Source organism: Monodelphis domestica, chromosome 1 (genome assembly GCF_027887165.1).
Source record: "Monodelphis domestica isolate mMonDom1 chromosome 1, mMonDom1.pri, whole genome shotgun sequence".
NCBI lineage: Eukaryota > Metazoa > Chordata > Mammalia > Didelphimorphia > Didelphidae > Monodelphis > Monodelphis domestica.
In genome coordinates this window covers 14,041,430-14,058,008 of record NC_077227.1, presented here as the reverse complement: position 1 = coordinate 14,058,008, position 16,579 = coordinate 14,041,430, and the positions used below count along the sequence as shown (strand labels likewise).

The 16,579-nt window shown below is 42.5% G+C and overlaps 1 pseudogene; it reads right to left on the bottom strand.

The window, feature by feature from the left end:
- Positions 1–12,968: 12,968 nt before the first annotated feature.
- Positions 12,969–15,676, bottom strand: LOC130453884 (ubiquitin-conjugating enzyme E2 C-like; annotated as a pseudogene).
- Positions 15,677–16,579: the final 903 nt, after the last annotated feature.

Below are 16,579 nucleotides of genomic sequence, written 5' to 3'. Positions count from 1 at the left end.
ACACCACGTCCTCTTAGCTTCTCATGAGCTTTCAAAGCTTGGCCCAAGGACCACCTGCTTTGAGAAGTCTATCCCAAGAGCCTCAACTGTCAGTTTTTTTTTCCTTTAGTGCCAGCCTCTGTCATAGGGCCCAACCAGAGAGATTTTGTAGATTCTGCATGGAATTTTCAGCATAAAAGTTACTATGTGCACATGTATCCATGCACATACATGTGTACACATACATGAGTACACATATATGATATACTCTTGAGGGCAAGGACTGCTTCCTTATTTTTCCTTCCTGTTTTCATCACCTAGAACAGCAGCTGGCACATGGCAAGTGCCAAAGCATCATCCTTCTGTACATAACTATGTACAAAACTATGAATGCCCTTTAGGAGAAAAGAGAAAATGGAATGCTGGTCACAGGAACTACAGAATACATAAAATATCTGCAAGGACCCTCCTCAGAACACAGACAGGAATTATATGGATCCAGCAACAAAACTCTCTTCATAGAAACAGAGCTGGGCTTAAAGACCTGGAGAGATCCTTATTGCCAGACTGCACTAATAGAATCAAGATGGCAACGCTGTGTCACCACATTTCCATGCTGTACCTATAATCCTCCTGCCTGGATTTCCAAATGGATCACCAGAAATCCATCCTTATGACACATCTGATTGAGATAAGATTTTAAAATTTGGGGGGATTATATATCCATGTCCAAAAAACTATCCCTGTCAAAAGGAGGTTCCCATATTATTCCCAACTGATCCTGCCATCAATCTGAACACCACAGGATTTCAAGACTCCTTACCCAACTCACTCAAATTGACAGAACACTAGGGGAAAGGTAGACATTACCCTGGGGCACTGCTAATGTCTGTAGAAAATGAAGAGGACAGATGAAGATATAAAGGGCTTATCCAAAGGACATGGAAAACGAATCCAACATTCCCATCAAGTTTCTGAGGTTGAGGAGTGGGGACAAAGCTACAATAAGAGGAGCAGGTTGGTCCAAGAAGGCCCCATGATAAAAAATGAACGCTTAAACCCTTGGCTGTGGTTTTAAGCCAAGGCTCACCCTCTAGACGCTTCTCTTCCCCCAGCCATCTTTCATGATACTACCCACAGCAGAGCTCGGTAATACTCAGTGGTTCCCTATTGCTTCTAGGATCATACCCAAGTTTGTGACTCTGCTATTTAAGCCATCTCTGATCTGAATCTCACCTCCCTTTGTAGGTTCATTTCACACCTCTTTCCTTGATACTTTCTATGTTCTAGACATACTATGTCCTTACCTGTTTACCAACCTTGATCCTTCAAGCTCCTCTCTCTAGTCTCTCCAGATAACCACTAAAGTTATCATCCTGAAGCATAGCTCCAACCATGTTCCTCTCCCACTCAATAATTTTCAGATGTTCCCTATTGCCTTTATACCACAAAACTCAAATTCCTCAGCCTTATAGGGATTTGAAGCCTCCATATTTGTTTTTTTCAAATTTATTTCACATTAACCCTCTTTCATTGACTGTTTCGGCCAAAGAATTTGATGCTCCATCTCTTGCCTCCACATCTTTGCAGACTTTTCTCAGACCTAGGACACCCTTCTATTCTTTTTAAAAAATAAAACCCTTACCTTCTTTCTTAGAATTGATAACAAATACCAGTTCTAAGGCAAAAGAGCAGTAAGAGCTAGGCAATGGGAGTTAGGTGACTTGCCCAAGGCCTCTCTCTCTCCTATCCATTATCTTCTAATGAAAGGTCATAACACCTGCCCTACCTACCTTTCCCCCATTAGAATGTAAACTCCTTGAAGGCAGTTACTATTTTCTTATTTTTGTATTTATGTTCATATTTCACATATGGCAAGTGTTTCCTAAAAGCATGATCAATTAGATTGAATTTAGTAGACTAAAGACTTCTCAAGGATGCTATGAATGGATCAAAGCAAAAGTATCTGTTAAGCAATTACTATATATAAAACACAAGAAGAATGAGGACCTGCATCTACTCCCTTTGCCCCCCAGGAGCATGGTGTATCATCCTCCCCATGTCCTATCACTGACTCGTTCCCTAGTGATTGGGACTGAAGAAGATGGTGCTTCAAAAACTCATACAATTGAACCTCATTTCATGTATAGGAAAATTAAGAAGAACATTTATAAAATACACAAAATTTTATTGAGGACTTTTCTAATAACAATAGTGAAAAAACTAGGATATCCACTTTACAGATGAAGAAACTGAGGCTCAGAAAGATGAAATTATACTCCTAATAAGTGTCAGAGCTCAGACTTGAATCCCAATCCAGCTGTGACTGCAATGTGTTGAGATCCCTCTGATTGAGGCTGACCTCAGAGAATCAGCTCCATCTTCCTTTGTCTATAAAACAGTTTGTTCCATTTCCCTCTCACTAGCTCTGGGGACAAATGAAAAGCCCATCACTTTTTCTGCGGTGGGACTTTCCATTTCAAGGAAGTGGATTCCAGCAGTAATAATGCTCCTTGGAGGCCAAGGGCTTGTTCTGGACTTAGTAGTAAAAAGCAGAATCTGGAACATGACTCTTGCCCACACACATGGGCTCCATCTGTCCTCTCTCTCTATGTACTGAGATTCCAGAGGTTTTGATGACACACCAAGAGCAAGAGAGATGCTGCCTGCAAAATGCAAGGTCCAGGCTTGCAGATAAATTAACTTCTCATGGGACGGAAGTCACTCATCTACCATATCCTAGGCTCCAAAGAAGAAGGGTGTCTCTCTATCCCCTCTATTAGCATAGCTAAGAGCCAACATTCATAGAATAAAAAAGTTATATATGCAAAGTTCTTTGGATATATGATCTCATTTGCTCCTCACCTGAGAGGGAGGTAGTATCATTATCCCCATTTTACAGATGAGAAAATTGAGGCTGAGAACAGTTAAATCATTCATCCACTCATGTAGTGAGTCCCTGAGGCAGTATCAGGTCTTCCTAACTCCAAGGCTTCTATCCATTGTACCACTGCCAGAACTGTGTAGGAGGGAAGAAATAGCTGTATTGCCTTTGGAACCAGGAAATATTATTTTAATGACTCAAAGCTTTTCCCTAAGACAAAAGCTATATTTCTAATATCAATACTGTGGTTGTTATTGTGTGGCTATGAGGACTAGAATAATACAGTCTCTGAGGAAGTAAAAATAATGTTACCCAGAAAGGAATAGAGAGATATGGTGGGAGGGAGCAGGCTAGAACAAAGTATGTGGCTCAGGAAACTATGGTAACAAAGAAATGTATGAGTAGAGAAAGTTGGTGGCACAGTGCTGGTTATTGAACTTGGAGTCAAGAAGACCTGAATTCAAATTTTACTTTAGATACTTTACAAGCTGTGTGACCTTAGGCAAGTCACTTAACCTTTGTTTCCTCAGTTTTCCCAACTGACATTTGGTGATGATAATAATAGCACATACTCTACAGGGTTGCTATGAGAATCAAATGAGATATTATTTGCAAAAAGCACCTACTACATTGATTGGCACAGAGGAGGTGCTACATAAATGTTTATTCCTTCCTTCCCTCCCCAAAATGAGATGGGTTGATAACCAACAAAAGGTCTCCTAAGCACCACTTTTATCTACTCAATAGGAGAGAAAGGAAGGTAGACTCCAAGCATCGTGGGTAGGTCTTCCTAGGGGTGAGCTGACAGAAAAGGCTGTAGAAAGAGCAACTCAGGAAAGAACGAACTGAGATCTACATCAGCGAAGGGAATGTCTGCACTGATGAGATCACAGATTTATTATTGTTATTACTATTCTTGTTCTGCCAAATTGACTTATTGACTTAAGGCTTCCCATGCATCAGCTATCTTGATTCATAATATCCCATCCAGCTGGGAAATTCAAGGAGAAGGCTTATACAAATTTCTCATACAGAGACAGAAATACAGAGACACACAGACAGAGAGGAAGAGAGACAGAGAGAGAGAGAAAGAGGGGAGAGAGAGAGACAGAGAGAGAGAGAGAGAGGGAGAGAGAGAGAGAGAGAGAGAGAGAGAGAGAGAGAGAGAGAGAGAGAGAGAGAGAGAGAGAGAGAGAGAGAGGAAAGAGGGAGAGACAGAGACAGACAGAGAAAGAGAAAGAGAGAGAGAGGAGAGAGGGAGAGACAGAGAGAGAGACAGGAGAGGGAGAGACAGAGAAAGAGAGAGAGAGAGAGAGAGAGAGAGAGAGAGAGAGAGAGAGAGAGAGAGAGAGAGAGAGAGAGAGAGAGAGAGAGAGAGAGAGAGGAGAGAGGGAGAGACAGAGACAGACAGAGAAAGAGAAAGAGAGAGAGAGAGAGAGAGAGAGAGAGAGAGAGAGAGAGAGAGAGAGAGAGAGAGAGAGAGAGAGAGAGAGAGAGAGGAGAGAGGGAGAGACAGAGACAGACAGAGAAAGAGAAAGAGAGAGAGAGGAGAGAGGGAGAGACAGAGACAGACAGAGAAAGAGAAAGAGAGAGAGGAGAGAGGGAGAGACAGAGAGAGAGACAGGAGAGAGGGAGAGACAGAGAAAGAGAAAGAGAGAGACAGAGACAGAGAGACAGAGAGGAGAGAGGGAGACAGAGACAGACAGAGAAAGAGAAAGAGAGAGAGAGAGAGAGAGAGAGAGAGAGAGAGAGAGAGAGAGAGAGAGAGAGAGAGAGAGAGAACAGGAGAGAGGGAGAGAGAGACAGAAAGAGAAAGAGAAAGAGAGAGAGAGAGAGAGAGAGAGAGAGAGAGAGAGAGAGAGAGAGAGAGAGAGAGAGAGAGAGAGAGAGACAGGAGAGAGGGAGAGACAGAGAGGGGGGGGGGGGTCTGGCAAGTTCTGTAAGAATATTAGTGGCCAGTGACCCTCTAGGATAGTCTCCTGGCAGGGAAGTCTAAGCCATCCCCAAAACTTCAGTTGCCACATCCCCTGGAAGAGAAGCAGAGAAGCTTTTCTGATATAGGAAGGGCCAATCAGACCATTTTACTTATATTGGGGGCTACCTGTAATTAATCAAATGTACAGTCAAGAACACCCAGGAGATATGTGAGCTGGGATATTAGTAGTGGAGGCCTTTGGTTGTTGCCTAGCCTTCCTATTGGCTGAAGAGGAGAGAAATGTAGGAAGGACAAAAGTTCTTTTACTGTGATTTGTAGCTTCCTAGCGTGCTCTTTGGCATGGAGCTACATGGACTTGTCTAACATCAAGCCAGCAACAGTCGTTCTGGACTTCAGTAGCATCCCTAGAAAGAAGTCAATGGATCCAGGGTGGCCCTGGAGTGAAGAACGGTAAGAAGATCTCACACATACTGGATCATTTAAGTTTGACAAAGATTTTTTTATCAAAATAACCTTAGGAGATTAAGCAGTGCTGCTACAATTAAGCTATTGGGCTGATGACAACATTAAGTCTTCTTTATTTTTAATGTTTTATTTTTGTTAAATATTTCCCAATTACATTTAAAAATGATTAACATTCATTTTTAAATTTGAATTCAAATTCTCTCTTACTCCTCTACCCCTTGAGAAGATGAGCAATGTATTAATGATACATATGGAGCCCTGCAAAACATTTCCATATTAACCATGTTCACACACACACACACACACACACACACACACACACACACACACACACAAAACAAGAAAAAAAAAGTGAAAAAAGCCCACTTTAATCTGCACCCAGAGCTCAGCAGTTGTCACTCTGGAGGTGGACAGTATTGTTCATCACTAGTCCTTTGGAATTGCCTTAGATCAATATCTGATCAGAGTAGCCATGCCTTTCACAGTTGATCATTAAGATATCACTGTTGCTCGGTACAATGTTCTGGTTCTGCTCACTTCACTTTACATCAGTTCATATAAACCTTCCCGGGTTTGAGAAAATTAAATCTTAAAGAGGTGGCTTGACCCACATACCCTCTGCTCAAAGTTCTCTTGAAACTATTTGTGACTATTTAATGACCATGGAGTCTGTGGTGAATAAAGCCATCGTGGAATAATGTGCTGCAATTCTGAAGGCTAGCAGCACACAGTCCTCTTCGGCTCAATGTTCCTAGGAATCTTTTTTTTTCTTCTTTCTTTCTGACTCAGGCAGTGATTTCTCTGATATGATAAATGTCTGGTAAGGAAGATCCTCCTACTCATTCAGATCAGCAACTTCCCTAGAATCTGTGGTCTTAGAGAGTCATCTGGGGCATGAAGACTTGACCCAATAGTTTGACTGATCACACAACCATGATGTGTTTGAAGCAGACCTGGAAATCGCACTCCCTACAAATCACATCAATAATTACCTATAAATTAAGATAGCTTGGCACAGTGGAGAAAATGCTAGTCTTTGGGGAGGGCTTTAAAAATCACCTGGGGGGGGGGGCAGCTGGGTAGCTCAGTGGATTAAGAGCCAGGCCTAAAGATGGGAGGTCCTAGGTTCAAATCTGGCCTCAGACACTTCCTAGCTGTGTGACCCTGGGCAAGTCACTTGACGCCCATTGCCTAGCCCTGACCACTCTTCTGCCTTGGAGTCAATACTCAGTATTGAGTCTAAGATGGAAGGTAAGGGTTTTTTTAAAAATCACCTTGGGTGGGGGGTGTATGACAGAGGCAGAGACAGAAAGAAACTTTGGGCTAGTCAATGAAACTCTCAACATCTCTGGCTCCATAACTGTAAGAGGGGGCTGGACTTCAAGGTCTCTCAAGTCCCTTCCAACTCTCCATGAACCGATGATTTTTCCCTGAGTTTCTCATCTTCGATGGCCACCAGCATTCATGAACTATAATTCCTAACATGTGCTTGGTACAGATTTGAAAAGTACTGCATATTTTTCTAAGGAATAAATCAGTGAATAAATAATGATGACATCCCAATAATACGGATGAGAGGCAGGGTGAGCCAATGAAGACAAGACTGGCCTTGGACTCCTGAACACTTCACTTCCAATACTACCCTATGACAAGTACGAGGGCGACCAAAAGCAATTCCCTTAATTTTTTGGAACTCTAAGATACCCTTTGAGATTCCAAATCACTGACAACTTCCTAGTCTGATTTAGTTGAGAGACTTTTCCCACCTGCATTTTATTACTGATGAAATCAAAGGAATGTCACCATCAAAAAAAGAATAACAAAAAAAACGGACATTCATGTTTGCAAAGGGCTTGAATGTATTGCTTCCTTTGATCCTCTCCACCACCCTGGAAAGGAGAAGATCCGATTATTATTGTCCCCATTCTACAGATGAAGGAACTAAAGCTGGGAGAAATGAAGTGACTGACAGGCTGCACAGTTGTTAAGCATTGGTGGCAGGGTTGGAAGTAAGACCAGGAAAAGGGATGTGGCTCCATGCCTTGGCCCCGTGACTATCCGGGAAGACAGCTCCAACACCTAAAATACTGCTGGGCTTTGTGCTTTTTCCTCTCTTTTAACGTCTTATGGTTCCTAAAAGCCCAAGTATGGGATGTGGAAGGGCAGTTCCATCCTTTGGGGAGGGCCCTGCATGTCACTCGGCTCATCACTCTGTGACACCCAGCAGACGGAGAAACTAGTGAATTTTAGACCCCCCACTATGGACCTCCAAGGCAGAGGGAAGAGGAGGAGGCTTAACTGAAACAATTTTAGCAAAATATATTCTGTATGTACAGATGACAGCATGCCAATGAGTCAACTGGATGTTCTAATTATAGGCAAAATTTCCCAATGTAAAATGAGCATATTTAAAAGTCCCATTAAAAGAGTGTGGCTTCGAATGCCAGCTCTGGAAAGGTGACTTTCCTGGTTGCCTCATCCAACCTCCTAGCTTAAGGCAAGACCACACCTCCTGTGTGTATGGGGAGAAAGGGGCAGGGGGACAGAGGAACATTATTTTTTTTTTCTGAAAGAACTCCAGAAAGGGAAATTCCTCCCAATTAAGCAAGTAAACTGAGTTGGAAGAAGATGTTTAAAGGCAAGCGTTTTGTCAATAAAGTTGTGATCTAAGGCCATTTCCCCAGAAGGTACTTGTGTAAAGGGCCTGACTCACCCACTGGTGTGATAATGCCCTGGAAGAGCCCCTCTGTCCCTGCTTGTCTCCAGCATTTAATGCAGTGATTCTCAGGCCTTCCCAGTGAGAGCGGGGGCACAAAGAGCACCCAACCTGACACTGGAGGACCCACTGTAAGGCCTGGTTTCCTTTGGCCACACACCTGACCTCACTAGGTTTCAGGGAACTTAATTATACAATAAGGGGACTAGATGAGATGCCCTCTGAGGTTGGGAGACAGGGCAGTGGATAGGGGTAAAAGCAATGGCTCTAGAGGCAGAGGACTTGCCTCTGGTGCCTGAAGAAATGAATTCTTGAATGAAGTAGGATTTACTAAGCATTTACTCTGGGCTAGGCACCGGGCTACACTGACAATGCAAAGGGGGAGGGGGGAGTCAATCCCTACTCTTAAGGAGCTCATACTCCAGTTAGGAAAGAGGCCACAGAGATGGAAATTCAGCTGAGGGTAGATCTTTAGGTCAATGACCAATAACCATGGGCCAAGGAGAATGCAGAACCTTGAAGGAGACCAGATGGTAAGGCCTGGGGGTCTTCCATGTCACTAGAAGGAACGGAGTAGTTATGGATCAACCATCTCGTCCCAGGCATAGGCACAGTTAAGCAACAACAGGGAAGGGTGCCCAGAGGCCTGGCATTCTACACACTGTGCTACCAGCTGCCTACAGAGAAGGCGGACGAGCTCTACAGAGATGTGGAAAGAGTCTTGCTTGGGTTCTACTGACATTGTTTTCTCATCGTTCTGCTCCCACCATTCTACATCTTTCTCTTGTGCTGGCTCACACCTTCCCTCACTCAAAGAGACACATCAGGTTCACACTGTACCAATATGGTATCAGCTTGTGGCCCCAGGGCAAAGATGGCGGGCTTGGATGATCACAAGACCACTCAAATGGCTCTTTTTGTGGAATGCTTTTTTTTTTTCATTAATATTTAAAGGAAGAAACAATCAATAGGTTCTGTGTCAGAGGAGGTACAAACCTATCTTCCTAATGATTAGAGCCACCCAATGGGGAACCAGGCTTCCTAGAGTAGTGGGTTCCCTCTGACAAGAGGTCTTCAGTCAAAGACTGCTTGAGCACTATGTGGGGGTCCTTTCTGACTCTGAAATTCTCTGATTTTGTGGTCCATTAATAGAAACTTCATGACCACCTACACGTATTTATAAGCCCCTTGCTGACAGAAGCATTTTAATGACCCCCCCCCTTTGCAGGAACTTTTAAAATACATACGGCAAAATTCCTGCATCTCCTGTGAAGGAACGGGGGAGGCTGGATCAACAAATGGCTTTGTGCAGACCCTGGGTCCTAGGAGTTGTGTAACGTCTTTGTTCTTGGCCTACTCCGTTTTGCTTGGGAATCACAGAAGGCTCAGGATGCCTAGGCCATGCCAATATTTTTCAGGCTTTTCCACTCATAATTTTGGAAAAAATAATATTTTTTACCAAAACTTTCCATGCTTTGTCTTGCTCTGAAAAGAAGCAGAGAACTCCGACAAGGCTCCATCTGTTTCTCGGCTCCTCGAAGAACAGAGAAGTGAAAGTGGCGGGAATTCCATCATTTCCCATTTTGAGTGAAAAGTTACTTTGTCTAAGACTTTTTCCTTGGCATTGAAAGCTTTTCCTGAGGGGAGCAGGGGAGGAAAAATAGTGGGTATTTCCAGAGGAGATGGAGCGAAGGAGTTATTACAAACTTTGCTTTCATAGGTATTTTCAAAATTTTCCATCTCTGAAAACTGAGCGAGTGAATAAGCCCACCAACAACAATGGCTACAAGACTGAATTGGGATCTTCTGTTTATTAGCAGAAAAACCTCCATGGCAGGGCTGTCATTCACATTCACAGCGTCAAAGATTCGGAGCAAGAAAGGAACTTCAGGATCATTAAAAGTGAGCTCTACAGTTTACAGATGAGGAAGCCGAGATCCAGAAAGGTTAAGATCATAGAGCCAAGATCATAGCAGAATTAGACCAGGTCTAACGAGTTAGTTCCTGACTCCACGTTAAGGACCCTTTTGACAAACATTTATTAAGTTTCCACTTTGGTTGGATGTCATCAGTTTAAGAAATTCCAAATAGCACGATGGTACTATTAGTATGGATGATGCTGATGATCATAAGCCATATCTGTTTCTATAGCCTTTAAGATGTGCAAAAACTTTCTCAGCATCATCTCACTTGGGCCTCAGATCCGAACTGTGAGGTCGGTGCTATCCCCATCTTCATTTTACAACTGACCAGGGTCAAACTGCCAAGAAGTACAGGAGGCAGGATGTAAAGCAGTGCCTTCCTGACTCTAACCATTATACAACGCCTCCAATTCCACTGTAGTGTTGGCCTGTAGATCCCAATCTCATTTTCTAAGTTTCAGCTTCTTTGGTCAGTGAAAGAAGGAACACTCACCTCTCAGAGTGTTTTCTTATTTGGATCTAGCTGAGTCAGTATCTAGCGTTGCAGTAATTTCTGAACAATGAGCGCTGTCGAAATAATTATCATGCAGCCCTAGTTTGGATCCTGCCTCAGGCATTCACTAGTTATGTGCCAATGGACAAACCACCTCACCTCTCCACCTCAAGATGGAGACAATAATAGCACCTTCCTCACAGGGCTGTTGTAAAGATATTATTTGTTATGGGGAAAGCAAACTATAAATACCAACCATAAGACTTATTATAAATAATAAGTTAATATTTAGGTAGCACTTACTTTGTGCCAGGCTAACTATTCTGTAAAAGGAATGGCTCCAAGTCATAAAGCATTACTCTCCAGAGAACTGCAAATAAATATCACCCAGAGGACAAAGGAGAGGTAAACGGTGGGCTGGAGCTTGCTTCAACATATTATATACAAAATCTATGAAAGCGAACCAGGGTCAAGACAAGCTTCCAAAGAAGAGAAATTGAAAAATAAGAAGGCAACAGACATGATTTATGAATCCGCCACTACTACCCTCACAAGTGAAATGGATAAAATATTGTGTTTATTCCCTTTTATATTACAGACGCCCCCATCTTCTTCACCACACCAGAAACTCCTTGCCATTCGGGACTGGCTACTTCTCTGCATTTGTATCCGTGGTGAATGGCATCATGGTTCATCCTAGGTGCCTGTTTAATCCACGCGTGCTCACAGATTGTTCTTGGGTCCCGGGGAACTTATGGTTGAAAGGAGAGTCAGAAACGGGCTGCAACCTGCATCATGAGACAGAACAGTGGATGGACAGATAGACAGACACCGAGAGATAGATAGGGACAAACAGATAGACAGACAGACAGATGAGATCACGGATTCATTAATGTATCTGGGTGCCAATCTGGAATTGTGTGAAATCATCCTTCTTAGAAACACAAAGCCTTTGGTATGTGCTGGAAGCCAGCAGCAGTTGGAGCCTAACTGGAGTTAGACTCAGATGCCCTGGGCTCAAATTCAGGGACAGACGCAATGACTCGTCATCAGTGTTGGCCAGGACACCCTGGTTTGAGGGACAGACTGGATGAGATGACAGATCCGAGAGTTCTGCAATTCTATGAACTCCAGTTCTGCTACTGTGACTATGGTGACCTTGGACAGGTAACTTCTTACTCTTGTACTTTCATGAACTCGTCTCGAAAACATATTATGAATTCCAAGAGACTCAAGGCCCCCTCGTGCATTTACCCTTTCATCTTAAGTTAAATTCCATCCATTAACTCATGTGTCTCTATAATAGCCCTACAAAACAGGGTCAGAAAAATGATTATTGTTCTCTTTTCACAGAAGAAGAAACTGTAGCACAGAAAGTTTAAATGAGCTGCCCAACAACACTCAATAAGTCAGTGCATTTGCCTCCTTTAGAAAACAAGGACTTGAAAGCTGTGCTCTCCCTGGGTAACATTTTTCCAAGAGTTATTATTTTCTCCAACTATGCGGTACCTCCCAGACTTCATGTATTAGAAACAGTTCTCTTGGCACAGTTCCTCCGTCTCCCACCTCCCCACAGGACTCGGGGGAGAGGGGGTCGGTTTGGGGAATATTTTCTTCTTTGTCATCTTTGGTTTTGCCTTTTGAAAGGCTTGCTATGGCTCTCAAAGGATGCTGTTAAACATAGAGCAAATACTGAATCACATCCCTAGCCTCCCAGTCTTTGTGGTAGCACAGAGCTGCCTCTATGAAGGGCTTAGCTCCCTATAGGCCCACGAGTGGTGGTTAGACATTGGCCACAAATTTAAGGCAATGAAAGATCACTCACCACAAGTAATAGATGTTTTTAAAAAATGTAAATGCCGTAATGTCACTTTATACATATATGCACACAGATACATACTGGACTCGAGCTGTGTGGCTACTGTGTGAGTGTTCTTCCAATTATGACCAGCTTTATCCACACACATGATTCCACAAAGGGTGGAGATTGTCACCATCTGTACTATTTCCTGTATTTTTTGACAACACAATTCTAATGTCTATGGTAAGAATCAGAAGACACAATTTTAGAATATGGAGAGCCTTAAAAATGGTTTTCTAGAATAAGAGGCAGTTGGAATAACTTCTGAAAGGATTTTGCTAGCCAAAGCCAATGCTGCTGTAACATTGAAAGCCTGGGACCTAGTAACGGTGAACCTTTTAGAAACCGCGTGCCCAAACTGCGCCCCTCACACTGTATGTGAGCTGCCCCCTTACCCCTGAGAGGGGAGGGAGGAAGCGCTCCCATTGGGCTGCTGGGCAGAGGGGTGGGGAATGTGAGGAATGCCCTCAGGCTCGGTGGAGAGGGAGAAGGGAGCACACACCCCTCCAGCACACGTGCCCCAGGTTTGCCAACACAAGCCTAAGTGATTCATGAGGAAATTGTCTAGGGAGGCAAAAATTCCTTTCTCTAGTATAACTGAATTCACTTATCACTCATTAAATAACTACTGTATGCCAGAGGCCATGATGGATGTCCAGGTCTCAAAGATGAAAATTAAAAAAAAAAAAGAAGAAGAAGAAGAAGAAAAAAAATAGTTCTTGTTCTTTGGCCAATCCAATCCCCTCCTCAAGTCCATTTATTTATATATACAATAAGCATTTATCAGGCACGAGAGATATAATAACAAAAACAAAGAGCCCCTGACCTAAAGGATTTTACATTCTATTGGGGGCAACAACATATTCACAATTAACAAAGAAACCTTCATGGTAATTATGTAGTACATGTACGTATGCACACACACAAAATAAAAACAAAGTAATTTTCATCCCCTCGGACTCTGTGGATCATAGCACATTGGGGCAAGTCCTCAAAGAGATGGGAGAACCAGATTCCTATTACTTAAGCCCTGAGGAACATATATGTGAGTCAAAAAGCAACAGTGAGAAGCAATTATGGACTGAAGAATAAGACTGAAGAAGCCGTATGACCACATTGGAGATTATTGCCTTATTTAACGTATATGCAGCGAACTATGTGAAATGCCAGGCTGGAGGAATCAGAACCAGAAATTAACGTTGTTGGGAGAAATAGCAACCATCTCAGACATGCAGATGGCATCTCTCTGCTGGTAGAAAGCAAAGAAGAATTAAGGAGCTTCTTGATGGGAGTCAGAGAGGAAAGTGTAAAAGCTGGCTTGAAACTTATCATTAACATTTTTTATTTATTGTTTTAAAAAATTATTCTACATTCATGTCAAGGGCTAGGCTAGAGCTTAGGAAAGAAAAACAGAAGAAAAGGCAGACGGTCTCTGGTACAGAGTCCTGTACAGAAGAGAAAGGACAGATCATGAGGAAGAAAAAAGAGACACACAAGATGAAGGCAGTCCAGGAGGCTGGCAGTCAGAGTCAGGGCTCTTGGCTAGTCACCTGCTTCACTGAGGTTTCCAGCAGGTTCTCTTTAAAAGCTGTGGGGTTTGGCCAAAGTTCAGCAGCATGAGTTCAATGGACTGTCAATATTGGATCGTCCCAGCAAGCTCTGGATAGAAAGTAGGAGGGTCCTGACATCATACAGAGTGGACCACTTGTCTTTGAGGATGTCCAAATAGATATTGCCTGAGGTGTCTACACTAGTATGATTGCAGGAGCATTTTATGGGAAACCACCAGGGAATTCCAGAGAGACATTGTACCTTGTCTTCCTATTCTGTCCAAACTGCCCCATGGATGGACCCAATTCACTTGAAGAGATTGTCTGACTATGGGAAGAAAGAAATTCCTTTGTTTCTCCAGATATCATTAGGGTCATCATTTCCTGTTGGAACCTCTTGTCCATGGACCACCGATTGAACCTACTCCAGGCTTGGCCCCCTTATAGGCGGTAGCAGGGGTGCTAGCAGTGGCTGGGTCGTGGTTCTGAGACTACTGGGGACAGGACATAAAGGAAGAGAAAACTCCTGGGTGGTAACTGCCAAGATGTTTAAGGAATGGAAAAAAATAAACAGAAACAAAAACCTAAGATCATGGCCTCTGGTCCCATCACTTCCTGGCAAAAGGAGGGAGAAAAAAATGGAAGCAGTGTCAGATTTTATGTTCAAGGGCTCAAAGATCACTGCATGTGGTGACTATTATCAATACACTTGCTCCCTGGAGGAAAAGCTGTGTCAAGTATGGACAGCACACAGAAAAGCAGAGACATCACCTCGCCACCAAAAATCCATGCAGAGTTATGTTTTGTATTGAATGGCTGAGAGTTAGACTAAGGAAAGCTGATCGAAACCAACCCTTTTGAATTATGATGCTGGAGAAGACTGCTGGGGGATCCTGGGAAAGGAAGGAGATCAAATCAGCCAATACTTAAAGAAATTAACTCTGACTAATCACTGGAAGGATAAAAACTAAAGCAGAAGCTTAAATACTTTGACCATATAAAAAGAAGATATGAAAAGACTTTGATGCTGAGAACTACTGAAGGCAAAGGGAGAAGAGAGCAGTAGAGGATGAGATGGACAATTAGTGTTACAAATGCAATGAATATAAGCTTGGCCAGACTTTGGGAGATAGTGGAGAACAAAGGGCTTGGTGTGCTATGGTCCACGGGGTTATTGGGTAGGATTCTTGTTAATATTTTTCCATAAATCCTCACTTTTCTGAATCACTTAATATTTAGTGGGTACTGGTGTAGTATACACTATAGTGTGCTAAAATGAAAATTGGGAAGGTCTGGGTTCGAATTCTACTTCTAGCACTGTGACAGACAGGTCACAATCTCTCTGAATCTCATTTTCTCTTCAGTAAAATGGAGAGGAGTACCTACCTTGCAAGTTCTGAGAATCATCAAAGAGATAATAAATCACTTTACAAATTTAATTTTGCACCATATGCCCTCCTCTGGACTTATTCACTCTGCCCAGAAACTTCTTCATCTGGAAGTCCCTTCAGCTAACACTTTAACCTCTCTCTTATATCTAAACTGACCAAAGAAGAGACTACTACACATATACACATGTGCATGCACATACTGTAAAAATGGAGACTTTAACCTGGGACTCCATTTCCCAGGAGTCCTTGCTAGCTCCCAGAATGCCCTATAATCTCACTGAGATTTCCACCTGGGCGAGGTCAAAATTTTCTATTTAACCTGGCTGTAAAGGCTACGGGGGCTCTTTCCTACTTCCCCTTCAGAGCACACAGGGCTCTCCACCTAGCAGGGAAGATGTAAGTGGTCGTGAATAGGCTCTTTGGGCCTAGACACGTGCCTTTCTTACTTGTACTTTCTTTATATTTTAATCTTTAATAAACCTCTAAAAATATAATACTCCTTGCAGAGAGAAACTAATTTCTATTCAACCTGCCTCAGTTTCCACCAAATTTTAATTATTACAATACACACATACACAGACTTGGGTATATTTTGCTCAAGAAGGAAACAGGCAGGAAATAGATGAAGGGCTAATGGGATAATTGGAAGGAAAGACTAAGGAAGGTTTACGTTAAGCAAATTGAATTCTAAGGATGTACAAAAAAAAAAATAGAGTTGGTTGTTTTACTTTTTTTATTAGATGACCAAGACTAGGAACCCAAGAGAATGCCCATTGACTGAGGAATGGCATTATAGTATATAAGTATGACAAAATATTACTGTGCTATAAAAATGAATAAGGGCATGATTTCAGAAACAAATGAAAAATCTCATATTTGCTGATACAAAATGAACAAAACCAGAACAATTGTTTATGATGACAATTATACGGTAAAAATAAAACCTTTGAAAGCCTTAGGGATTCTGATCAGCATAATGACCAACTAGGAAAGATTCCAGAAAGCTCACGATGTGACATCCCAACCTCCCCCACCCAGCTTCTGACAAAAGGGTGAAGGACTTGGTGCAGAATATTGTGAAAATGCTTGTTTGGTTTGTTCATTCTCAATGGAATGAAGGGATTGTGGGAAGGAAAAAAGTCTGATTAATGCTGATTGGAAAAAACTAATTTTAAAAAATGATGCTTTGGGGAAGATTTGTATAAACTGAAACACAGCTTAGTTGGCAGAACTCAGAAAATCTATAGTAATATAAAGGAAAACAACATGAAAAAATCAAAATTTAGATCAAGGGAGAGTAATGGTAATGCCTGCTTGGTTCCTTGCAGCCCATATGTGGGGGGCAATCGGTTTGGAATTAAGGTATAGACTAGACAGCTAGG